We start from the raw sequence: 25451 nt of genomic DNA on the forward strand, positions 1-25451 counted from the left end.
GTGGCACCAGGAGTAAACCTTAAAGATCTAGTCTTCCTTCTTAAGGAAGGGTATAACTGATGTAGAAGTACAGCGGATACTCACCAGACTAATTTTCAGAATAGGGTTTGTGTTCCATAATATTCTCTTGAGTTTAGAACAAGGAAAGCTAATCTCATTGCAACATATAAAATTCTTATGGATTGAAAGGCTAGGTGAATGGATGATAATTTTCCTGGTTGACGTGGCTAGAACTATGGATCAAAAGTCTCAAAATATAGGTTTGGCTATTCAGGACTGAGATGTGAAGAAATCTTCTTCCTTTAAGCAAGAAAATCTTTGGAATTATTCTGCCCAACAGCCAGTGGAAGGTCAGTAAAGATATTCAAGGCATTCATTGATATGTTAGGGATCATTCTGGAGTTATGAAATTATGATAGCCTAATTATGGATTAATTAAAATGAAAACCAATCTTCAGGAAATGAAACCTGTTTGCAATTTAACTTCTCACTGATATACTTGAGTCTGGGGGTGGGGGGGGGTGGGAGTTGGAAACCAATATCGCTGCTCGAGCAGTTGAGGAGGACTTAAAATAATTTGGCAGAGGGATGGGAGCTGGTGTGACAGGGGTGAAGATGAGGGAGTTAGAATACAAGTAGATGCAGTCTGTAGTGAGACGGTGAAGATGGACAAGCAGATGATGTGGCAAAATTGCAGTCAGTTGGGATAGATTGGAGTGTAACGTAGTGGCAAAATCAAAAAGGATGATGAATACAGAACTGAAGATGCTATATTTGAATGCACCCAGTATATGGAATAAGGTAGATGATCTTGTAGTGCAGTTAAAGATTGGCAGGTAAGACATTGTGGGCATCACTGAGCCATGGCAGAAGAAAGATTATAGTTAGGAGCTTAACATCCAAGGATAAATGCTGTATCAAAAGGACAGGCAGGTAAGCAAAGGGGATGGGGTAGCCCTGTTAGTAAAAAATGAAATCACATCCTTAGAAAGAGGTAACGTAGGACTGAAAGTTATAGAATTCTTGTTGGTAGAGTAAAGAAACTGCAAGAGTTAAAATACCCTAATGGGTGTTATACGCAGGCTTCTGAATGTAAATTACAATGGGAAATAGAAAAGGAAGGTAAAAAGGCCAATGTTATGATAGTCATGGGGGATTTCAATATGCAGGTCGACTGGGAAAATCAGGTTGGTGCTGAATCCCAAGAGAGGGAATTTGTAGAATGTGTACAAGATGGAGTTTCAGAGCAGCTTGTGGTTGAGTCCACTTGGGGAAAGGCAATTCTGGATTAAGTGTTGTGTAATACACCAGATTTGATTAGGGAGCTTAAGGTAAAGGAAACCTCAGAAGACAGTGATCATAATCTGATAGAATTTGCACTGCAGTTTGAGAAGGAGAGGCTCTCTGACAGTGGTGTCTGAAAAGAGGATGCTGTCCAAGTTGCATGCCATCTTGGACAATAACTCCCATCCACTCCATAATGTACTGGTTAGGCACAGGATTACATTCAGCCAGAGACTCATTCCACTGAGATGTAACACTGAGCTTCATAGGAAGTCATTCCTACCTGTAGCCATCAAACTTTACAACTCCTCTCTCAGAGTGTCAGACACCCTGAGCCAATAGGCTGGTCCTGGACTTATTTTCACTGGGCATGATTAACTTATTATTATTTAATTATTTATGGTTTTATATTGCTATATTTCTTCACTATTCTAGGTTGGTGCGGCTGTAACGAAACCCAATTTCCCTCGGGATCAATAAAGTATGTCTGTCTGTCTGTAAAGTTAGAAGTATCAGTATTACACTGAAGTAAAGGGAATTACAGAGGTATGAGAGAGAAGTTGACCAATATTGATTAGAAGGGGACACTAGCAGGAATATCAGTAGAACAACAATGGCTGGAGTTTCTGGGAACAAATTGGAAGGTGCAGGATATATATATATATCCCAAAGGAGATGAAGAAGTACTCTAAAGAGAGTATGACATAACCATGGCTGACAAGGTAAGTCAAAGACAGCATAAATACAGAAGAGAAGGCATATAATATAGCAAAAATTAGTGGGAAGTTAGCTTTAAAAAACTAACAAAAGGCAACTAAAAACCTATAAGGAGAGAAGAGATGGAATACGAAGGTAAGCTAACCAACTAATATATATTGAGGACACCAAAAGTATTTGTCAGATATATAAAGAAGAAAAGAGAGGCGAGAGTGGATATTGGACTACTAGAAAATGATGTTAGAGAGGTAGTAATGGTGATAAAGAAATGGTAGACAAACTGAACAAGTACTTTGTGTCAGTCTTCACTTGGAAGACACTAGGAACATGCAAGAAATTTGAGAGTATCGGGGCAGAAGTGAGTGCAGTTGCTATTACTAATGAGAAAATCCTTAGGGAGTTGAAAGTTATGAAGTTAGATAAGTCAACTGGACCTGCTGGATTACACCCTAGGGTTCTGAAAGAGGTAGCTGAAATTGTGGAGGCATTAGTAATGATCTTTCAAGGATCACAGTATTCTGGCATATTTCTGGAGGACTGGAAGACTGTAAATGTAACTCCACTCTTTAAGAAGTGGGGGAATGGGGGGGAGGCAGAGGAAAATAAATTATAGGCCAGTTAGCCTGCCTTCCGTAGTTGGGAAGGTGTTGGAGTTTATTATTAATGATGAGGCTTTGGGGTACCTGGAGGCACATAAGTAAGTAGGTCGAAGTCAATATGGTTTCTATAAGGGGAAATCTTGCTTGACAAATCTGTTGTTACTCTTTGAGTAAATAACAGAGAGAGGAGAGTCAGTGGATGTTGTTTTCTTGTGTTTTCAGAAGGCCTTTGACAAGATGCCGCACATGAGGCTCCTTTAAAGATAAGTGTCCATGGTACCACAGGAAAAATACTAGCATGGAAGGAAGATTAGCTGAATTGGCAGGAGGCAAAGTATGGGAATAAAGGGGGCCTTTTCTGGATGGCTGCCAGTGACAAGTGTGCTCTGCAAGGGTCAGTGTTGGGACCACTTTTTTTTTAACATTGTAAATCAACGATTTGGATGATGGAATTAATGGCTTTATGACATTGTTTGAAGACAATACGAAGATAGGTGGAGGGGTAGGTAGTGTTTAAGAAGCAGGAAGTCTGCAGAAGGAATTAGACAGATTGACAGAATAGGCAATATGGCAGATGGAATATACTGTAGGGAAGTGTTTGGTTATGCACTTTGGTAGAAGGAATGAAGGCATAGGTGCGAAGGGACTTGGAAGTCCTTGTACAGGATTCCCTAAACATAAATTTGCAGGTTGAGTCAGTGGTAAGGAAGGCAAATGCAATGTTAGCATTAATTTCAAGAGGACTAGAGTATAAAAGCAGGGAGGTAATGTTGAGGCTTTATAAGACATTAGTCAGAAAGCACTTGGAGTATTGTAAGCAGATTTGGGTCCCTTATCTAAAAAAATAATGTGCTTGCATTAGAGAGGTTCCAGAGCAGGTTCACAGGAATGATTTTGGGAATGGAAGGGTTAACATATGAGGAGGGTTTAATGGCTCTTGTCTGTGTTCTCTGGAGTTCAGAAGAGTGAGGGGGGAATCTCATGGAGACCTTTCAAATATTGAATGCCCTAGATAGAGTGGATAATGGAAAGAATGTTTCCTATAGTGGATGAGTCCAGGACCAGAGGGCAGAGCCTCAGAATAGAGGGATGTCCATTCAGAACAGAGATGAGAAAGGAATTTCTTGAACCAGAGGGTAGTGAGTCTTTGGAAATCATTGCCACAGATTGCTGTGGAGGCCAAGTTCCTGGGTATATTTAAAATGGAGGATGATAGGTTCTTGATTAGTCAGGGCATCAAATGTTACAGAGAGAAAGCAGGAGAATGGGGTTGAGAGAGATAATAAATCAGCCATGATGTAATGACAGTGTAGACTCCATGGGTCAAATGGCTTAACTCTGCTCATGTATCTTATGGTCTTGTGGTCTTATGATACGTTGTGGCTGGTGAAACCAATCATTCTGATTCTATCCCATTGAAACCGCAGAGGAAAATACAATGGATGAATGTTCCTACTATTATTAAAGTTGCTCCATGGACGGTGTAGGGCAGTTCAGTGCTGTCACTTAATCTACTGGTTAGTTGTATATTCATGGAGCAATCCCTCAACATTGTAATAAAAAGGGGAATATTTTGGGTAGTTAGAGGCTTTTGGAATAGACACCAGTATTGAACATTCAGAGGGGTTCTGCTAGTTGGGATGTGCTACAGGATGTGTGAATATGTAATTCTGTATATTTACTTGATGAGATTCCAAATGGTAAATTTAAGTAGGTGATTGTAGCATTTGAAACTGCAGTTAATCACTTATTGTTATATATGTGTTGAAGAAGTGCAAAACATTGTTTCAGGATGGTAGATTCTATTGGATTCTCTCTCCTAAAGGTTTGCTGTGTAAATAAAGACTTACTTGTATACCAGTTAACACGAGGAAATCTGCAGATGCTGGAAACTCAAACAACACACAAAGGGTCGCGGCCCGAAACATCGACAGTGCTTCTCCTTATAGATGCTACCTGGCCTGCTGTGTTCCACCAGCATTTTGTGTGTGTTGTTTGTATACCTGTTACTGCTTTTGGCAGATTTAGTCAATTGCAACTAATATATTTATGTATTTGGATTAATTAAGGGTGTTATGTTAGTGCTATATGATGCACCATCAATAACTCACTCTGAGACGTAAAAGCGAGTTATCAGCTTTTATTGACTGGAAGAAGGAACAAGCAATGAGTGACCACCATACTACATCCTGGAGACTGAGAGGCCAGGCTCAGACCTCCATCACCTTTATACAGGGGTCCGTGGGAGCAGCCACAGGAGCAGTCATCAGGGGGCGTGTCCAGACAGGTATATGTAGTTCACCACACTATAGTAAAAGATTGGCCATGATATTAGTGAGAGGGAGAGCAGACGTGAAGGGCAGAATAGCCTGCTATTATCTTCTGTTAAAGAATAGAGAGAAATTACAGCTTCATATCTCCTGTCTCTTTTACAGCAAGGTCCAGCAACTGATAGGACACCATGTGATCACTGCATAGACAAAGCAAGGACATTAACATTAAAGAGATTTGAACCTTCCCTTTGCTGTTGTGTTTTCTGTTTAAATTTTCTTTTTTTGATTCTGCGATATGATGCACTTTCCAGGAGGGAACCTGGTGACATCCTGCCCACAGAGTAAAGCATCGTTCATTTTATTCTCATGTTAATCATAAACATGAGAGAGTCTGCAGATGCTGGAAATCCAGAGCAACACACACAAAATGCTGCAGGAACTCAGCAGGTCAAGCAGCATCTATGGAAATGAATAAACAGTTGACATTTTGGGCTGAGACCCTTCCTCAAGACTCTTGTCATTTTATTATCAAAATAAATTTTCTTCATATTAAAAAAATTTGCAAGAATAAACCATGCAATCTCTTTCCTTCTTATATGTATAGTCAATACTTCCAGCACTGTTCTATTACAGTACTGTGCAAAAGTCTTAGGCACACATAGCTAGGATGCCAAAGACTTTTGCACAGTACAGTAGTAATTTTATGTACTGCTGCTACAAAAAAAAACAAATTTCATGACATGTGAGTGATGATAAACCTGATTCTATTATGGGTCTCAATTGTGGACAGAGTGGGAAGGGGGCAGGGAGTGGGGAAATCATGGTTGAAAAAAGGGGAGGGGTGGGAAGCACCAGAGAGACATTTTGTAATGATCAATAAACCAATTGTTTGGAATCGAATGACCTTGCCTGGTGTCTCAGGGATGGGTGAGCCTACACCTATGCCATTCCTCCCCCACCCCTGGCACTCCTTCTCTGCCACCTGTCCCCTACCCCTCCCATGGCACTCCACCCTCATCATTCCCAACATTCTTTTCTCCTGCCGGATCTACAAACTCACTCTCCTCTCCACGTTGTCAAATACAGTACCGTGCAAAAATCTTAGACATCTAGCTATAGTATATATGTACCAAATACTTTTGCAGAGTACTGTACATTGCTTAAACCCGATAGGACAGCTGCCACTCATGTGACTCCCCCCCCCCCACCCTGTAGGTGGTACGCTACTACAATAATTGAGGTGTTTCCTCACCTGAACCAGCCTCTCCCTTTCCAGAACCCTATATGTATATATATATATAGATTTATGTGTGTGTATATATATATAGTCCTTCCCCATATAGAATAAAGCTGTCTACATATAATTATATTATTCCTTCATGGACTAAAATACAGCTTCAGTTCAACATGAATTTGTGCTATGTTATCTCAACAATATACTTCAACACGTATTTCTTGGTAAATTTTGGAAGTATTGTATATTCCTGCTTTTTGCCCTTTCACCCCATGACCTATCGAATTAGGGAAGCGAATCAATAACATCTTAATTCTGATTCCCATTCCTGTTCCGACATGACGGCGCATAGTCTCCTCTTGTGCCACGATGAAGGAGCAACACCTTATATTCCATCTGGTTGCCTCTAATCTGTTGGCATGAATATCAATTTCTCCTTCTGGTTAAAAAAATTACCACCTCCTCCCATCTATTTCCCACTCTGGCCTCTTATCTTTTCTCACCTGCCTATCACTTTCATTCCCCTCTTCATTCCCTTTCTCCTATGGTCCACTCTTCTCTCCTATCTTATTCCTTCCCCTCCAGCCCTTTAGCTTTCCTAGCCACTTGGCTTCACCTATCGCCTTGGAGCTGTTCTCTTTGCACCTCCCATCTTTTTATTCTGCTGTCTTCCCCCTTCCTTCCCAGTTTTGAAGAAGGGTCATGACACGACACATTGACTGTTTATTCATTTCCGTAGATGCTGCCTGACCTGCTGAGTTCCTCCAGCATTTTAAGTGTGAACTAATGACGTGTAAGGATCACTTAAGCCAAGTTCATATCATCCAGACTCGTGCAGCCAGTCCGGAGAATCGAGACATTTTCACCCTTCAATGAGAGCGTGAACCCAAATCCCATGTTATGCTTTTTGATGTTGTCATTTGAAGGTCTGATGCAGCACAGAACATTATAAACTCTCAGAAATCTATGAAGCGATTTAACAAAAGAGAATTCTTGGGTTATTATTGAATCCGCCTTTCAGTTCAAGGACGCTGTGTCTTTGTTCCATAATTATAGGTTGTTCAATGGGCAAAGCTCAAATTTTGTTTAAGGATTAATATCCAACTCGGTGGTGGGCACAAGCATAATGGAGAGAACCAAGTCTAGCCACTGAACAGGTTTTTCTCTCCAACCTTTGACAATGACTGGAGCATGTTTTGCAGAGTTCACTCTTTAAACAGAATGTCAAACATTCCTCCTTCATGTTGGGTGTGAAGGTGACGGAGAGCAGTCTGTTCACTGAATTGCAGGGAGGTACCACCAGCAAGCAAACCTGCAGCTGTATGGATTTTATTTTTCATATTTGGTTTGCTTGAAGGTAATGGATAGAGGTTCTTTTTTTTTCATGCGATAGGCTCTCTGTGAAGACAGAACAAACCTCACTATCAGGATGGTATTAGAACCATCAAAGATCAAACATCCCTGTGAGTACTGAGACACAAGAGATACTGCAGATGCTGTCATTCCAGGCAGTTCCAGTGAAGAGCAACAACACCATTAGGGTCTCGGCCTGAAATATCGACTCTTTATATAACCATATAACAATCACAGCACGGAAACAGGCCATCTTGGCCCTCCTAGTCCATGCCGAACTCTTAATCTCACCTAGTCCCACCTACCTGCACTCAGCCCATAACCCTCCACTCCTTTCCTGTCCATATACCTATCCAATTTTACCTTAAATGACACAACTGAACTGGCCTCTACTACTTCTACAGGAAGCTCAGTTTATGCCTGAACTGCTCAGTTCTTCCAGAATTTTGAGTATGTTACTCTGCAGAATCTCCTGTATTAATGATTCCAGATTCAAGTATACTTCCCAAGTTCAAAGTAAAATTTATTATTAGAGTACATACATGTTACCACATACAGCACTGAGATTCTTTTTCTGTGGGCATACTTAGCAAATCCATAGAACAATAACTGTAAACTGTAAATATCAGGAACTGTTAACTGTAAACAGACTGTGAAAATGCATATATAAGTAAATAATGAACATGAAATAACAATATAACAGAGTCCTTAAATGAGTGTAGTTATCCCCTTTTGAGGGGTAGTAACTGTTCTTGAACCTGGTGGTGCGAGTGCTGAGACGCTTGAACCTTTTACCTGCTGGCAGCGTGGCCTGGGTGGTGGGGACACTTGGTGATGGATGCTGCTTTCCTACGGCAATGTTTCAAGTAGATGAGCTCAATGGTTGGGAGGGATTTACCCGTGATTTACTGGGCTGAATCTACTACCTTCGGTAGGATTTTCCACTCAAGGACATGGGTGTTCCCGTACCAGGCCATAATGCAGCCCGTCAATACACTTTCCACCACACATCTATAGAAGTTTGCCAAGGTTTTCGATGACATGCCAAACCTCCGCAGACTCCTGAGGAAGTAGATGCACTGTCGTGCTTTCTTCGCAATAATATTTATGTGATGGGTCCAGGACAGGTCGTCTGAGATAGTGACTCCCAGGAATTTGAAGATACTGACCTTTTCCATCTCTGATCCTCCGATGATAACTGGCTCAGGGACCTCAGGATCCCTCTCTTGAAGTCTACAATCAGTTCCTTAGTCTTTTGACATTGACAACGGCTGCAAATCTCTGTATTACATCCAGAAGTCACGAAAATTGCTAAATAAATGCAAGTTCTCTCACTTGCTCACTACTCCTCTCCTTTCTTGTCTCTTTTATCCCCCCGGATCGCTCTAAGTTTTCCCTGTATCCCTTTCTTCATAACGGTATAAGGAACATGAGCAGGAATAATGAACATCCTTCTGAAAGGACTCGGTGGGTTCAGCAGTATCTGTCGGAGGAAAGGAATAGTTGACTTTTTAGGTTTCAATCCCTTTCCTCTTCTTCCCACAGATGCTGCTCAGCCCACTGAGTTTCTTCAGAAGCTTGCTTGTTGATCGGAACTCCTGTATCTGCAGTCTCTTGTGTCTTCGTCAGCAGGCGGCGGCCATTTGCCCTCTATTGTCTGCTCAGCATTCAATAAGACCGCATGGACTTCCTCCAGGCGCTCCAGTGTCCTCACACGTTCCAAAGACATACAGGTTAGCAAGGGTTAGTAAGTTGTGGGCATGCTATTTAGGCACGGGAAGCACGGCAACACTTGTGGACTGCCCCCAGCGCATCCTCAGACGGTGTTAGTCATTGACACAAACAAAGCAACTCACTGAACATTTTGATGTTTTGATTGTCAAGTGACAAATAAAGCTACTCTTTAGTCTTTACTGGGTGGAACATTGCAGGCACTCACTGTGTTCTGTGTGAAAATAACTTCTTTTCACTTGACCTTTGAGTCAATACCTCCTTATTTTGAGAATGTTTAAGGCCGTCTCCACAAGTGGAAATATAGTTCCTGTATCTGCCATGTTAAAGCTCATAAAAATTAGCATGCTTCAATGACATCATGTCTCCGTCTTCTGAACCTTAGATAGTACTGATACAATTTGTTTAATTTCTCTTCATAGGACAAAACCCTCAAGTCCTATTGCAAGATCCAGTCTGGTGATGTTATATTTCATTCTTTCTGTATCAAGTATATCTTATTTAGAAAGAAGGACAAGACATGTACACAATATTCTCACCAGTGCTCTCGATATTTCCAGTGAGCGATCTTTATGCTGTATTCAAATCATCTTGCAAAACAGTCAATGTGCTGCTTTCTGTCTCCTCTTCATATTTTTTAAAGATTAGCTTTAATTATCACGTGCATGGAAACTTCACTGTGACATACAGGGTAATACGTCATTTGAGTCAACGACCAACGCGGTCCGAGGGTGTGCCGGGAACAGCCTGGAAGTGTCACCACACTCTCCCACCACCAACATGGCATGCCCACAACTTACTAGCCCTAACCTGAATGTCTTTGGAATGTGGGAGGAAACCGATGCATCTGGAGGAGACCCACAGGGTCAGAGAGTCATGGGGTGAATGTACAAACTCCCGACAGACAGCAGTGGAAACTGACCCTAATCTTCTGATCACTGGCACTGTAAAGCGTTATGCTCTGCGACTGCCCCACCCCATCTTTATTAATCTTTTGCTTTTTCTCTCCATTTCTCTCGTTCCTTTCCTTTGTCGGTCTCTCTGACTTTCTTTTTCTTTTTGTTATGTTTCGTAACTTCTGAACATTAAATTAATTCAAATAAAGCAGGGGAGTCCGAAAATACGGGAGTTGTTCGAGCTTTTTTTTCACCTTTAGCGAGGTGCACACATATCACGTGGGAGAGCGATGATGCATCCAATTAAAAAGCAAACACGAGGAAATCTGCAGATGCTGGAAATTCAAGCAACACACGCAAAATGCTGGTGGAACGCAGCAGGCCAGGCAGCATCTATAGGATCTGCCTGGCCTTCTGCGTTCCACCAGCATTTTGTGTGTGATGCATCGGATTAACATATTTTTACATATAACCCATAATTAATTATTTAAGCAAACAAGAAAACTCAAACAATAAATGTACATACGCTTACTCAAATATTATTGAAAAATTAAGTACACAACACTTTAAACATGCCTAGACTCAGCCAACACAATCGGCTACAGTTCGGCTATTGATCCACTCAGTCAATCCTGGTAGAAAAGGTGAAGATACAGTTCTCAGAATTAGGACCAGAGCTGACTTGGCTATAGTGCCTTCCTTTGTTCAATATCCTGTTGGCACCTGAGTCTTGAGTGACAAGTAAATTAGCCATTCAATTGCAGAGTGGAGGGCAGTTTGCACCTATAGACTATGCTCTGTGCAAGAGAGGAGGTGACACAAAGGGGTGCCTGAGAACATGGCAATGAATGAGTTACAAGTAATAAAAGGATGGGATCATATTTTTCCTCACATTTTAACAGCGTATGATTGCCCTGAGCAGCATTTGCACAGTATTAATCAAGCGGCATAAAAAAAATCACTATGGAAAGGAATACAATTTGTTTCAGAGCTTTTCTCGTGGTTCAGAGTCAGGCGGGAAGAATCTCAGAGAATCTTAATGATGAGGTGACGTCGGGAGTCAGGACATACCAAGTGCATATGTCAGTATCCAGGCTGCCAGGAACAATCACCCCATTCTAAGCAAGCCCTCATACTCTGCAATTAATGTGCTGTTAATCAAATTCACTGGAGCCTCACCAAACGTTAGCACTGAGGAAAATAGAGAATGCACAACAAACGGCTCTTGTCCGAGGTCTTTGAATTCCCCCTTCTCTCTTCTCTTTACCCATCACATTCACAAATACACACGCTTCCGAGGCTGATTTAAATAAACTGTCTTCTAATTAAATAGTGTTTGATTTTTGTTATTACTAATCGAATTCCAAAGCTGTTGAAACATACTGGAGTACTTTACTGTGAGGGACTGCATGAATACTGTTTTTATATTGTCTGCATAAGAGCTATTGTCTAAAAGCAGCTTTAAAAGACAATAAAAAAACACTTTGCTTTCACTACAGATCTGATTGGGTTTATTGCTTCTATTGTAGGCATCCGGCTACCAACAACCCCTCCCCCCACCATGCCCAACTTTAAACGTGAATTGTATTTGACCATCTGATGGGAAGGCGTTTTGATAATATTTTTCTTTTCTCCATTCTTGTTCTCTCACTTCTATCTTGCAGGTGATGACTCACGCTGGGGCTTGGCACTAACAAGATTTCAGGGACACTGAAAAGCCTATTGCCCTCGGCAGCCTGGCAAGTTACCAGGGATCAGCCCTTCCCACTGCATCTTCTCGGCATATCCCTCAATCTTCCTACAAAATGAACCCATTACGCCTTAAACTAACTTGGCAGGCAAGAGACGGGATCAAAAATTTTATTCTCACAGCACAAGCCTATCCCAGGGTACCTCAGATCTATTATATCCCCAAATGCTGGATTTTTTTGGCTGCAAAATTTGTGGCGGTGAGAGATTAAATTCCCACCCTACTTTGACATGAAAGTCAGAGGCAGAATTTCAAAGCACGTTATTTGGATGAGAGTTGAAATCGAGGCCTCATCTGCCATCTCAGGTATAAGATCCCAAGGCACGTGAATTATAGAACATTGAGCAGCTCCTTTCAGTCACAACATCTGCGCTGAATACAATGCTGAAATGAACTAAGTCTCTTCTGCCTGTACAAAATCCATATCCGTCCAGCTGCTGTATATTCATGCTTGTCCAGCAGCCTCTTAAATGACACTTCGATTCAATCTTAAAGAGCAGCGGTGTCATATCTAAAACTTATCTCTGACTCAACATCCCTAAAAACAGTCCGTCTGATTTATGCGAGGGAGCTTGCTGAGTGCAAATTTGCATGTCATGTTTCTTACAAAGCAAGAATTCAACACTATCACACACAAAATGCTGGTAGAACACAGCAGGGTAGGCAGCATATATAGGGAGAAGCGCTGTCGACGTCTCGGGCCGAGACCCTTCGTCCTGAGGGTCTCAGCACGAGACGTCGACAGCGCTTCTCCCTATAGATGCTGCCTGGCCAGCTGTGTTCTACCAGCATTTTGTGTGTGTTGTTGTTTGAATTTCCAGCATCTGCAGATTTCCTCGTGTTTGCTCTTTAAATTCAACACTATGACATTTTGACCACTTTGCACTTTATTTTGCCCTATTTGTGTTCTTGTATAGTACGTTTTTGTGCCTGTTCTGTGTCTGATGCTACATGTCTGTGATGCTGCCGCGAGTAATTTCTTTCTTTGCACCTGTACTTATATGCACATGTTCATATGACAAAAAGTCAACTTCAACCTTTTCTTTTAGGGAACTTCATTACCTTTAAATTGTTTTGAATATCCTTAAATAGATGTGAAAGGCATTCCATAAATTCAAGTTACTTTCATTTAACTTGTATACTTTCTGTGGTACTCCTGATACAGAAGTTGCTAAGCCTATTCAATGCTGGTTGGCTTCGTGATTAAGTTCAGTCCTGTCCAATGATGACACTCCCACACCTCCAATGAACAGACTGATTCAATAGAAAGCTCTCATGAGCTGGGAACCGGGTTTCATTTCACGTTTCACCCCTCCCTAAGGCAAGGATAATTTGTAGTTCCCCAGTAACTGGGCAGGGTATGATTAGCTAAAATTAATGCAGGTCTCTGATCAGTTTCTACAAATATCTTTAAAGAACACCAGTGTCAGAACCAAACGTTTCTTTAATCGTCACACATTGCAATAGCTCTGTGGGAGTTGCTCATTTCAAATATTATTGATTTATTTGTACTTATTTAGAGATACAGAGCAGAACCGGCCCTTCTGGCCCAATGAATCGCACTGCCCAGCAGCCCACCTATTTGACCCTAGTCTAATCAGAGGACAATTTACAATGACCAATTAACCTACTAACTGGTATGTTTTTGGACTGCGTGAGGAAACCGGAGCACCCGGAGGAAACCCACACCTTCATGGAGAGGATTGTACAAACTCCTTACAGAAGATGCTGGAATTGACCTCTGAACTCTGACACTCCAAGCTGTGACAATATTGTGCTAACTGCTATGCTTCTGAGGCACCTACTGTATTTCTAAAACTTCATTTTTCATCACTTGAAATTCTGGAGAGCAGAAACAGATGCACTCAGTTGCATTACAAATAGAAACTAGCTCATGAAAAGGCCTCATGTCAAAGTTCAAAGTTCAAAGTAAATTTATTATCAAAGTGTGTGTGTGTGTGTGTGTGTGTGTGTGTGTGTGTGTGTGTGTGTGTGTGTGTGTGTGTGTGTCACCATATATTCATTTTCTTGCAAGCATTTACAGTGAAATAAAGAAATCAAGGAGAAAGTACACCCAATGACTGACAAACAGCCAATGTGCAAAAGGTGACAATTTGTGCAAATACAAATAACAACAGAATAACAAATAATTAAGTGAATAAATAGCACTGAGAATATGAGTTGTAGTTCCTGGCTTGTGCTGTGTGTGTTTGCTCATTTCGGATAGAGGTTGGGGATCTAAAGTTGGCTTCACTGCCCAGGGTAAATCAAAGACAGTATGTGCATTTGTGCTTGTGTTGAACACAGGGCAGACCGATTGATGTGACCAGCCACAATGCACTTTTTAGCTTTGCATGACAGGTGCTCCCTTAAGAGAAGGTACCAGCTTGTGTTCCTAATTCATTTATATTTTAGTGAATGAGAAAAATGATCGTATACTGTGTGTATTAGATGGGGAGTGTTTGGAATAACACTCATTACAGATGTGTGGTTACATAAAATTATGCTGTAATTATTCCTGCCATAAAAGTAATAATGAAGAATACCTGAAAGTACAATCATTGGTAATGTTTTGTAAATCATTTTAAATCTGTAAATATTTCAAATTATTTTCTTCGGTGTTGTCCAGATGAAAGGGTAAGTCTTATAGTGGAAAGTGCAGTACCATTGATGAGATATGGAGGATCGGTGTGGTGATAGGTGGCCTTTGTTATACTATCCAGGTGTTTTCAAAGCTCAGGAATTACCAGACTACAGAGAAAGGACAAACAGCACCTTCAGGATCTTGAAAAAGACAGGCTACAGTGGAAGGATGAATGTAATTCGGGCTATCTGCAATGAGTACCACACCTGAGTATCATGGCTATGATGTTATTAGTCAGCCTGTCCTTTTACTGAACATCCTTATGGTATCTGTTGCTCCTGATGCGGCCTCCCCTACGTCGGTGAGTCCTGACGCAGACTGGGGGCAGCGTTGCTGAACGCCTTCGCTCCCTCCTGCAGAAAAAGCAGAATTTCCTGGTCGCCACCCATTACAGTTCAGCCCCATTCCCTTACTTACATGTCCGTCCATGGTCTCTATTACCACAGTGAAGCCACTTTCAGGTTGGGGGAACAACGCCTCATATTCCATCTGGCTTCCTCCAACCTGATGACACGAACATCGATTTCTCTAACTTCCAGGAATTTCTCCCACCTTCCCCGTCTTTCTTATTCCCTTCGCCATTTTGGTTAGCCCTTCGCACCTTCTCTTCTCCATATCTGCCCATCACCTCCTTCCCTTTCTTCCATAGCCCACTGACCTCTCCTATCAGGCTCCTTCTTCAGCCCTTCACCTCTTCCACCTATCACCTCCCACCTTCTCCCTTCATCTTCCTCCCCCACCCATCCACCTTCCCCCTCATCTGGTCTCACCTATCACCTGCCAACTTGCATTCCTTCCCCTCCCCTGCTTTCTTATTCTTACTTCTGCATCCCTCCTTTCCAGTCCTGATGAAGGGTCTCATCTCAAAATGTTGATTCTTTATTCCCATCTGTAGATGCTGCCTGCCTTGTTGAATTTCTCCAGCATTCTGAGTGTGTTTCTCATGACGTCCAGCATCTGTAAAACCTCTTGTGTTTCATTTCCATTGATAGCTTGGAACTCATATCAGAACTTATAAATCTTTTTGTTCCCTGATATTCCTCCTTTTTAGAGAAAGGTACATTGCCTTTAAAACAAACTTTCCTCTATCCACGATTAGTATTAGATTTATAAAAGTAGTTTTACATGCGTTGTGAGAATTTTGTTAAATTAGCTATATCTATCTGAGCCCTATTACTGCTTAGAGGGAAATGTTTAATAAAGAGAAGACATAGACTTGTGTTAACTTTTTAGTTAAATTGTTCTGAAAGAACTTGTGGGCCACTTTCTAACACTGCTGAGGCGGTAACATAGCTTCTAGTTCTGCTGTACATAGAGAATTGAACAAGTACAATGTGGGGAAGGAGACGGTGTCTGAAGTCGCTGCAAATTAGTGCACAAACAAAAAGCCTGGTTATTTATGGTGTAGACCAGTCACGCATAGTTCTAGCCAGTGTCGGGGATGGGGAAAGAGAGGGGGAAAAGACAGAGTGGGAACCGAGAGTCTCAATAAGCTCTCCGAGAAATGCCCACAGACATCCCAGTTCCTCGTGATTTGAAAGCACTGGGGTTTTTTTTTTTGGCTCCATTGTTTTGCCATCTTCTGCCTTTTAACAATCGGCACTGAGTTATTTCTGATGGTCTGGCCATTGCTCATTAGCAAAGGAGACCACAAAACAGAAACACCACTATATTTGGATCTCTACCCCTGCCAATCCATGGGAAACAACTCACCCCTTCCTCCCAGCCCTTCTCATATCAGTGTTTGTAAACAAAACGAAGGACAATCGTTATTTATGACTGGAATTGTGAATTTGAACCAAAGTCCCATTTTGTCCACATTGCTGACTTCTCCTTTCATTTCTTCCTGGAATAAAGCCATTTTGCTGAAAACCCACATTTTACAGAGGTAGCGCATTTATTCCCTGCCTCTCAGATCGAGAATTCATTTCTTTCCCACTGCCTGCTGCTGATGTTTTGAGAGGAAAGTTTTATTTTCTCATCCATTTGATATGTTACCGTTATGTGACACACTTAAAATTCAAGTCACTATATTCCTCATACTGAATTAGTTGAATTGATACAGACTTGCATTCTGAACAACATAAAATTTAATTTAAAAAAGTCTATGAACCCTTTCTTATGGATCTTCAATTATGATCACAATTTTAAGTTAACACACCTTGCACAATCTATGTCTGTCTGGACTGATTTAAACTCCATCCATTGAATGGGGTTCTTTGCCTCATAAGATTAATTGTCTTAAGGAAATTTAGAATTGGTGGGGATATTTTGGGCAGGAAGTGGCATGGTAATATGGCGGTTAGCATAACACTTTAGAGCGCCAGTGACCCTGGTTCAGTGCTGCCGCAGTTTGTAAGGAGTTTGCACATTCTCCTTGTGACCACATGGGTTTCCTCCTGGTGCACCAGTTTCCTTCTACGTTCTGAAGACGTACGGATTAGTAAGTTAATTGCTCACGTGTGTAACTGGATGGTGCAGCCTTGTTGGGCCTGAAGGGCCTGTTACTGTGCTACTGTACAGTACTGTGCAAAAGTCCTGGGTACCCTAGAATTGCTTGTATGGTTTCATATGGTATGGTTTCCTCAGAGCCTTGATCTCAACATCGTTTAGACTGTCTAGGATTACCTGGAGAGACAGAAGCAAATAAGTTAGCCAAGTCTTCAAAAGAACTGCGGCAAGTTTCCCAAAATGCTTGGAACAACCTACCAGCCAGCTTTCTTATGAAGCTGCATTAGAGTGTAGCTAAGAGAACTGATGCAGTTTTAAAGGCAAAGGGTTGTCACACCAAATACCGATCTAATTTAGTTTTTTTGCTGTTTACTGCACTTTATCTTCCACAACCTGGATCAACACATTGACGACATGTGGAGACTTGAGTGCCTCAAGGACTCCAACAGGCGACACCACCAGGGCCACTCGTGTTGGAATGGCTGTGGATGAGATGCCAGATGAACAGTGATCCAACACTGGCTCCCGAACGGATAGGCTCGTGTCTGCCCCTCCTGGGCCATGCCATATGAAACAAAAAACTGCACTTTATAGTAAATTTTTTAATACTTGGTAGGTACAGAGGAGATGTCAGGGGTAAGTTTTCTATGCAGAGAGTGGTGAGTATGTGGAATGGGCTGCCGGTGACGGTGGTGGGTGCGGGTATGATAGGGTCTTTTAAGGGACTCCTGGATAGGTACATGGAGCTTAGAAAAATAGCGGGCTATGGGTAACCCTAGGTAATTTCTAAAGAAAGTACATATTCAGCATAGCACTGTGGGCCAAAGGGCCTGTATTGTGCTGTAGGTTTTCTGTTTCTATTTAAAAACTTTTAATTTCATTATTTTTGAAAGCACCTTCACTTTACAGATTTTTATATGTGCCTAAGACTTTTGCACAGTATTGTGCATCTCTAAATAAATAAAAGAAAAGCAGAGCCCATACATAAATGAGACTCAAAGGGGCCACTATAAGTTTATTACCTTTATCTCTCATGTTTGAAGTCTGAAAATTGATTTTAAAATTGGCACCTAATTCAGAACCTCTCTTTCACGCTGGTGTAAAGGGATTGATTATAAAGGATTGGATAGAGAATGGGAAACATTGTAAGTTGCCTTAGTCTTTTGGGTTTGGGAAGGAAGAAATATTTGTCAATTCAACATTTTAACAAGTTGGCCCTAATGGGAAGTGTGCTTTTATAGAAAGGCAGGGACAATTTCTCACTGCCAATCCCATCTATTTTCTTAGCTGAACAGTAGCTACTCAAACATAGAGATCATGTTAGTGTATCCCAGCAGTGCTGACGCTACAGATAAATTACTCAATTAGAATTGGGGTACGATTTCTGCTGCGATCTGTAAGGCATCTTTGCATTCTCCCCGCAATCAGGTGGGTTTCCTCCAGATGCTCCAGTTTCCCTCCACATTCCAAAGACTTACGGTTAGGGTTAGTAAGTTATGGGTATGTTTTGTTGGCACCAGAAGTGTGCTGACACTTGTGGGTTGTCCAGATGGCCTAGTAGTTAGCACAAGGCTTTACAGTACCAGCAACCTGGGTTCAATTCCCGCTTGACTGCGTGTGTTTCCTCTGGGTGCTCTGGTTTCCTCCCACAGTCCAAAGGTGTACTGGTTGGTGATGCACCATCAATAACTCTCGGAGATGAGAGGCGAGATATAGGCTTTTATTGTCTGGAAGAAAGAACAAGCAGCAATTGACCACCACACTGCATCCTGGAGACTGAGGCCGGGACGGAGTCCCCAATCGCCTTTATACCGGGGTCCGTGGGAGGAGCCACAGTCAGTGGGAGGAGCCACAGGAGCAGTCAGCAGGGGGGGCATGTCCAGACAGGTATATGTAGTTCACCACCGTCGGTAAGTTAATTAGTGATTGTAAATTGTCCTATTATTAGGCTATGGTTAAATAGAGTTGCTGGGCAGTGAGGCTCGAAGAGTTGGAACAGCCTATTCCATGTCATATCTCAATAAAGTACAAGAGAATCCTTGCTGATTTGATTTGATGTAAGTGAGACATTTTGCTGTAAGTTTAGATGCACATGTGACAAATGAAGCTAATCTTTTAGTAACCCAGATGGCCAGGAAAACAACTCAGATCCTGAATTCAAATTCCACCATGTTGATTCACTTAATCTTATATTTCCTAATGAAGACACAATTGGTCTTAGTTTTAGTGCCATAAAACTGCTGAATTGGTGCAAACGTCCATCTTATTTGCTCATGTTCTTCAGAGGATGAAATCTGCTAACCTTCGCTATTCTGGCCTGCCTGTCATTCCTGTCCGCAGCCAAGCTGCAGTCTCTGAAAATGGCCTATTAGAGGCCTGTTAATGAGAAAGGATTAATCAATTCTAGCCTTGCCAGTCATGCCTCATTCTGAAAAATAAATAAAACAAGGAGAAAATTTGAAATAAATAACCCCCTGGAAATTTTCCTTGGCAGGTTTCAGGTTTCATGATCAGCTTTAAAGAGAACCTTGATGAAGAGAATATTAATAATAATAAATAAGCAAAAAGTATCGAGAACACAAGACGCAACTTAACTTGCCCAGCATGGAACTGTTCTGACAATCTATGGACTTGCTTTCAAAGACTCTTCATCTCAAGTTCTTGATATTCATTGCTTATATAATATTATTATTTATTTTTTTCTCTTGTATTTGTATGGTTTGTTGTCTTTTACACAACGGTTGCTTGTCTGTCTTGTAGGGTACAGTCTTCCATTGATTCTATTATAGTTCTTGGATCGACTGAGCATGCCTGCAAGAAAATGAACCTCAGGGTTGTATGCGGTACCATATATGTCATTTGATAGTAAATTTACTTTGAACTTTGAATCTCAGCACTGGTTTCCTTTTGACAGGTAGAGCCTACTGCCTGTTAACCAAGTAGATCTACCTCTTTATGTAGGCTGCTGAACCAAGTTAAGGACCAGGAAAGTTTGCTGATTTCTGCCAAACCATTGGTTTATTGATTACAGAATGTCTCTCTGGTGCTTCCTGCTCTCTGCCATCTCCCTTCCCCTTTTCCCAACCATGATTCTCCTCCTCCTGCCCTGTTCCCACTCTCAGTCCACAATAGAGACCCGTATCAGAATCAGATTTTCATCACTCACATATGTCAAGAATTTTTTTGCAGTAGCAGCAGTACAGTGCAATACATAAAGTTATTACATGTGTTTATTATATGTGTGTTTTGCACAGTACTGTACTTTAGTATTTCTACTATGCAAAAATCTAAATGTGTCTTAAATATATTTACTGAAGTAGTCTCTACTGCTTCTCTGGGCAGAGATTCACTGCTCCCTGGGAAAAGCTGTTCCTCCTCAGCTCTGTCCTAAAATCACTCACCAGAATCTTGAGGGAAGTGCTCTAGTTCTAGCCTCACTTACTTATGGAAACAACTTTCCTCCCTCTATATCTTATCTATCTTTATAAAGCCAATTCCATTCACTGCCAAAGGAGGAAGATGATAGCAGTACAAAGTATACAATCTATGATACTGCAAGGATTTGTTGCTAGGACTGGAGAACTTTAGTTATAGGGAAAGACTGGAAATAATGGGATATTGCAGTTGCTGGAGCCTAGAGCAAAACAAAATAACAAGATGCTGGAGAACTCATGGTGTCCAGCAGCATTTGTGTAGAGAAATAAGCAGTTAATGTGTTGTGTTAAAATCCTTCATCTGCACTGAAAGATAGAGGGGAGATAGCCAGTATAAACATGTGAAAGGAAGCAGTGAAGCAAGAGCTCGTAAGTGATAGGTGGATCCAAGGGAGCACCAGTGACATGAAACATCACCTGTCCATTTCCCTCCAGAGATGCCACCTGACCAGCTAAGTTCTTCCAGCAACCTTACCTTATGGATATGCCAGAGTTGTTTCCCTTGAAAGCAAGGAGGCAGAGGAGAGATTTCACTGAGAGGTATAAAGTGCCTTGTTTGTCACTCTGTTTCCCTCAGCAGGGAGGTCAATGTGTCGAGCCATATAAGAAGGAATAAAGGAAGGTGATGTGAAACTCCACCCAGAGGGTGGTGATGATGTGGAGTTCACTACAGCAAAGACAGCCAAAGTCAAATCTTTAGAAATTGATCTGTAGTCAGTAGGCCTTAACATGTTACGCAGCAGTGATAATGTGATATACTCTACCTCCAAAATTCAATTCCATTGACCACATGCAAAGAACTTCTGGGCAAGAATCCTCCATGCATTTAAACTGTGTTTGGAAAGACATTTGAAGTGCTGAATACTACAAGGCCACAGGCAGAGAGGTGGGAAGCGCGATTAACCTTTCTCAGCTGGTATGAACCACTCACTGTGATTCTATTATCTTAAGATCAGCAAAAACCAGGAATAAGCTCTTACAGTAACATTCTTCACTTGTGTGCCTTCTTTAGATGTGGGAATCTCTTTTTCAAGGAGATGAATACATACTCGTACCCTATGTTGTGCTTTTGACTGAGCTTCGGGATGCTTTGCTCTGCCTGTTGGACTGAATCTGTACTTTAACCTCTAGAGTAAGATACACAAACTACTGCAGGAACTCAGTAGGGCAGGCAGCATCTATGGAGAGGAATAAAGAGGTGACTTTTTGGGGCAAGACCCTTCATCAGTCCTGCTCTTTGTTCCTCTCCACAGATGCTGCCTGACCTGCTGAGTCCCTCCAGCATTTTGTTTGTGTTGCTCTGGATTTCCAGCATCTGCAGAATCTCTTGCGCTTATTATCACGTTAACCTCTAACTTTATTTTTATTTAATTACTTATTCATTATAACTGTTGATTATTGCTTCATGTCATGCTCTGACCAACACACCACAGCAAATTCCTAATACTTGCAAATGTATGTGGTGAGTAAAGTTGATCCTTGATGCTTGAAGAGTTTTACTGCTCCTCTTTTATACTTAGTGTGCCATCTGCTGCACAAGCAAGGAAGGTGTAATCTGAGTGATATTTCAGGCAAACTCTGCATTCAGCAGAATCCTTTTCCCATTCCACTCATCAGTGACAGTACTGCTTCGTTCACTTTGTATTGTTCTACATCCTTAAATCATTTTTATTCACCATCTAACACTTTCTGATAGTTTAAAACTGCTTTATGTTGATAATAATATGGCTGCCACTATCCCATGTTCAAAGTTCAAAGTTGAAAGTTCATGTCACCATATATTAACCCGAGATTCATTTTCTTACAGGTATCCACAGTAGAAGTACAACTGAGCCAATGAAAAGCTACAAACAAGCCAAGACTGAGAAGCAACCAATGTGGAAAAGAAGACAAACTGTGCAAATACAAAAAGAGAAACAAATAACAATAGTAAACATATAAGTAAATAAATAATACTGAGAACATGAGTTGGAGAGTCCTTGAAAGTCTGTAAGTTGTGGAATCAGTTTAGTGTTGAGGTGACTGAAGTTACCCTGCTGGTTCAGGAGTTTAGATGGTTGAAGCGTAGTAACTGTTCCTGAACCTTGTGGTGTAGGACCTAAGGTTCATGTATCTCCTTCCTGAAGGCAGCAGTTAGAAGAGAGCATGGTCTGAATGGTGGGGTTCCTTGACAGTGCTAATTATCTTCTCTGTATTTATATCCTTTCTCTGCTGCTTATCCTTCAGGATTTTGGACAACCCTGAAAAGTGATTTCTCCTGCTTTACCATGAACTGAAAAACAGACATCCCTCCCCTCGTGTGCTAGTTCTCATTCCAATACTCATTCAGCTTCATTTTAGTTTCTCAATGCATTGTGGTTTACCTAGTGTTGCAGTGACCACATCTTTTCAGCATAGGGGCTGATGGGTAAGAGGACCAATTTTCTCTACTGTACAATGGAAGTCTTCCACTTTTAAAACCAAAGCCCTGAAAAGTAATGAAGAACTAAAACCATGCGTGATTACAATGCGTCTGTACTCCACTCAATTTACACTCTTCATCCTACAGTCGAAAATCTGCCAGTTTTGCTGGATAAATTTGTTAAGGGAAACATTCATAGCTAAAATCAATCTCACTTCTTTTCCTCTTGGTTGCAGTCACAGGAAAGGAAGACCATCAAAATGAGTCAGTTTTAATTTATTTAGCAATACAGCACAGAGCAGGTCCTTCCAGACATTTGAACCATGCCACCCCAGCAACCACACAACCACAGGACAACTTCCAATGACTAGTTAATCTATATGGTATTTCTTTGGACTGTGAGAGGTAACAGGAGCACCTGGGCAAGACCTATGCATTCCACGAGGAGGAAATACAGCAACTCCTTACAGAATGGTGCCGGAGTTATACTCCGAACTCTGAACTCCAGAACGTCTTGAGTTGTCATCGTGTTGCACTAACTGCTACGCTACCATGATTCGAAACCAGTAGTGGAAACAATCTTTCTGGATGCAACAGCGACTGAGAACGGGATACGAACCCTGAATCGGCACCACGCTAGTCTCTCAATGCTTTGATTTGCGACTGGAATTGTCCATGGCATCTAATAAAATTGAGTTTGTTGTCAAGATCTGTTGTCAGAGTTCCTTCATTCATTTTCCCATTTTGCAGAGAGTAATTTTTGGTCCTGTCCATGTGTTGAAGTCAGAATCAGAATAAGAATCAGGTTTATTATCACGGGCATGTATAATGAAATTTGTTAACTTAGCAGCAGCAGTTCAATGCAATACACAATATAGAACAAAAAATAAATAAAATCACTGATCCATTCCCTATTCTTTGGTGTTTAAAGCCAACATTGTCTCACCTTTTAATGTGTGCAAAACAGGAGCAACATTGGCACATTAAATAGGTGGAATTCTGCCATTAAATTGAATAAGTAGTCAAAGTAATGAAGTCGAATTAATTTATTTTCAAAGTACTATGCCACTATATGCTACCTTGAGATATGGTTTCTTGTAGGTCTTTACAGGAAAATAAAGAAATATGATAGAATTTATGAAAACTATATATGAACAGACTGACAATAAGTATAAAGTATAGTTGGCCCATTATCTTCTTTTAGGTTCAACTAAAAAGAGGACAACAACCTTTGCTTCAACACAAAAGTGTGGTTCATGTGTCCTTCTTAGACTAAAATCCTAAATTTAACAAGAGTAATTGATATTTAAGCTTTAGCTTTGAATTTTCTGGTCCTGAGCTGCTTAATTAGGACAATCAGAAAACAATCTTAAAATAACTAAAATTTTCAAAATTCTGCTTTGTGAAGTAAGTATGCATTTTCTGTCTCAGTACAACAAACTGTCTCTGCGTCTTGCTGCTGACTGAAGTTAGCAAGGATCTGACCAGCAAACGGCATCCAAATGGAGCCAAATGGAGTACAGAAACAGCCCATGGTTCAACTTGGCCATACTATCTATGAAGCCTTTCTATCGAAATCCCATGAGCCTGCATTAGAGCACAACCCCTCTTGGTTTTCCCTGTCCAAGTACCTCTCCAAATGCCTTTTAAACTCTACCATTCCCTCTGGCAGCTATTCATTGACTGCCACCCTTTGTGTGAAAAAACTTGCCCCTCAGATCTCCTTTAAGTTGCTCCCATCTCATCTTAAGCCTATACCCTATAGTTTTAGCCTCCCCAAGCCTAGGGAAAAGACTCTGAATCTTTACCCTAAGATTTTGTGTATCTGTGCTGCTGAATTTATACCAGAATTAAATCCAACACTATGATTCACAGGACTTCAGGGCTCAGAAATTTCTTAATTTGTGATAACTTCATTTTATTTTAAAAAACAGACTTAGAATGCAAGTTTAATATCATTAAACAAAACTGGATGGCAGTGGCACAGCTGACAGAACTATGGCTTCACGACTCCACTGACCTGGATTCAGTCTTGACCTCCAGTGCTCTCTGAGTGGAGTTTGCGTGTTCTTCCTGTGGCCATATGAGTTTCCTCTGGGTGCTGTGCATGCCTCACATCTCCCTAAATTTTATGGGTTGCTGGATGAGTGGAAGAATTTGAGATGGAGCTGATGGGAGCCTGGGGACAATAGAATGGTTTAGAGTGGGTCAAGAGTTAAAATGGATGCTCAGTGGTTGCCATGGACCCAGTGGCCTGAGGAACTTAATTTAATGATGCATCCTCCCCTCTCATCTTCCAATCAATCACCCTGTAGTTGGAGCTTGACTTCTTAAAGATCATAGTTTAAAGTTCAAACTAAATGTATTATCAATGTACATCTATGTCACCATGTACAACCCTGAGATTCATTTTCTTGAGGGCATTCACAGTAGAACAAAGAAGCGCAACAGAATCAATGAGAAACTACACAAAAACAAAGACTGACAAACAACCAACGTGCAAAAGAAGACAAGCAGTGCAAATGCAGTCCTCTAGTTTCCTTCTCCTATGGTCAGTAATGAATTCTTCAGTTTGGTCTCTCAATAATAATGAAGGCATTCTGTAAAAATATGGCAAATGAGCATTGGCTGGGGTTTTGAATTTGCCTGGATTTCAGCTTCACATGAGGTCCTTTGTTTATTTC

At 41.2% G+C, this 25451-nt stretch overlaps 1 long non-coding RNA gene across 1 annotated transcript in view; it reads left to right on the forward strand.

Annotated features, from left to right (window-relative positions):
- The window catches only part of LOC140718748 (uncharacterized), a 244740-nt gene extending 221287 nt beyond the window's left edge, over window positions 1–23453 (forward strand). The window contains exon 3 of the long non-coding RNA XR_012096778.1: window positions 22174–23453. This is a non-coding gene — a long non-coding RNA (uncharacterized lncRNA). The remainder of the gene's footprint in view (window positions 1–22173) is intronic.
- The last annotated feature ends 1998 nt before the right edge of the window (window positions 23454–25451 follow it).

The sequence above is a fragment of the Hemitrygon akajei genome, chromosome 30 (assembly GCF_048418815.1).
Source record: "Hemitrygon akajei chromosome 30, sHemAka1.3, whole genome shotgun sequence".
Classification (NCBI taxonomy): domain Eukaryota; kingdom Metazoa; phylum Chordata; class Chondrichthyes; order Myliobatiformes; family Dasyatidae; genus Hemitrygon; species Hemitrygon akajei.